The sequence below is a fragment of the Triticum aestivum genome, chromosome 4A, assembly GCF_018294505.1.
Source record: "Triticum aestivum cultivar Chinese Spring chromosome 4A, IWGSC CS RefSeq v2.1, whole genome shotgun sequence".
Lineage (NCBI taxonomy): Eukaryota > Viridiplantae > Streptophyta > Magnoliopsida > Poales > Poaceae > Triticum > Triticum aestivum.
The window spans coordinates 639625887-639628001 of NC_057803.1; positions in this window are offsets into that span (position 1 = coordinate 639625887).

Consider the following 2115-nt stretch of genomic DNA (forward strand, 5'->3'; position numbering starts at 1 on the left):
ACCAAGATCCATCTAGGAGTTCATCTAGCAACGAGCGATCGGATTGCATCTACATACCTTTGTAGATCACGCGCGGAAGCGTTCAAAGAACGGGGATGAGGAAGTCGTACTCGGCGTGATCCAAATCACCGGAGATCCTAGCGCCGAACGGACGGCACCTCCGTGTTCAACACACGTACGGTCAGCGTGACGTCTCCTCCTTCTTGATCCAGCAAGGGGGGGAGGAGAGGTTGATGAAGATCCAGCAGCACGACGGCATGGTGGTGGATGCAGGGCGTCACCGCAGCAGGGCTTCGCCGTTATACTGCGAGAGGGAGAGGTGTAGCAGGGGAGAGGGAGGCGCCAAGACTCAAGGGTGCGGCTGCCCCTCCCTCCCTCCCCTTTATATAGGCCCCCTAGGGGGTGCGCCGGCCCTAGGAGATGGGAACTCCTAGGGGGGGTGGCGGCCAAGGGGTGGAGTGCCCCCCATGCCAGGTGGGGCGCCCCCCCACCCTAGGGTTCCCAACCCTAGGCGCATGGGGTGGGCCAAGGGGGGGCACCAGCCCACTATGGGCTCGTTCCCCTCCCCACTTTGGCCCATGGGGCCCTCCGGGATGGGTGGCCCCACCCGGTGGACCCCCGGGACCCTTCCGGTGGTCCCGGTACAATACCGGTGACCCCCGAAACTCTCCCGATGGCCGAAACTGCACTTCCTATATATAATTCTTCACCTCCGGACCATTCTGGAACTCCTCGTGACGTCCAGGATCTCATCCGGGACTCCGAACAACTTTCGGGTTACTGCATATTCATATCTCTACAACCCTAGCGTCACCGAACCTTAAGTGTGTAGACCCTACGGGTTCGGGAGACATGTAGACATGACCGAGACGGCTCTCCGATCAATAACCAACAGCAGGATCTGGATACCCATGTTGGCTCCCACATGCTCCTCGATGATCTCATCGGATGAACCACGATGTCTAGGATTCAAGCAACCCCGTATACAATTCCCTTTGTCAATCGGTACGTTACTTGCCCGAGATTCGATCGTCGGTATCCCAATACCTCGTTCAATCTCGTTACCGGCAAGTCACTTTACTCGTACCGTAATGCATGATCATGTGACCAGACACTTGGTCACTTTGAGCTCATTATGATGATGCATTACCGAGTGGGCCCAGAGATACCTCTCCGTCATACGGAGTGACAAATCCCAGTCTTGATCTGTGACAACCCAACAGACACTTTCGGAGATACCCGTAGTATACCTTTATAGTCACCCAGTTACGTTGTGACGTTTGGTACACCCAGAGCACTCCTACGGTATCCGGGAGTTACACGATCTCATGGTCTAAGGAAAAGATACTTGACATTGGAAAAACTCTAGCAAATGAACTATACGATCTTGTGCTATGTTTAGGATTGGGTCTTGTCCATCACATCATTCTCCTAATGATGTGATCCCGTTATCAATGACATTCCCATGTCCATAGCCAGGAAACCATGACTATCTGTTGATTAACGAACTAGTCAACTAGAGGCTCACTAGGGACATATTGTGGTCTATGTATTCACACATGTATTACGATTTCCGGATAATACAATTAAAGCATGAATAATAGACAATTATCATGAATAAGGAAATATAATAATCATTTTATTATTGCCTCTAGGGCATATTTCCAATAGCAGCAGAACAACCGCTCGAGCAAAACTGGTGAGCGACAAGACCCAGCGGTACAACCGGTCCAGAGAGCGGTACAACCGCTGGGCAGAAACAGTGAGCAGGAAAGAAAGGGGAAGAGGGAAGGAAAGCTCTCTCTCTCACACACACCTGAGGAAGGCAAAAAGAGGGTGATGAAAGTGTACGTGACCTGATTCCCCCAGAGCTTCCTAATGAGGATTCCCTCTTGATAGTACGGGTACTCTACGACCAAAGAAAATGAAAGTGTAGAGGACACGTCTTCGATCTTTTCCTTCGAGAGGCAATAGCAATCTGATGTAAGCCTAAGCATCGAGAACCTGAAATATATAGCACACGGTTAGACCACAAAGGGTTGTCATCATCATCCAAAACATAAAGAAGGGAAATGCCCTTTCAATCTCCCCCTTTTTGGTGGATGATGACAACAA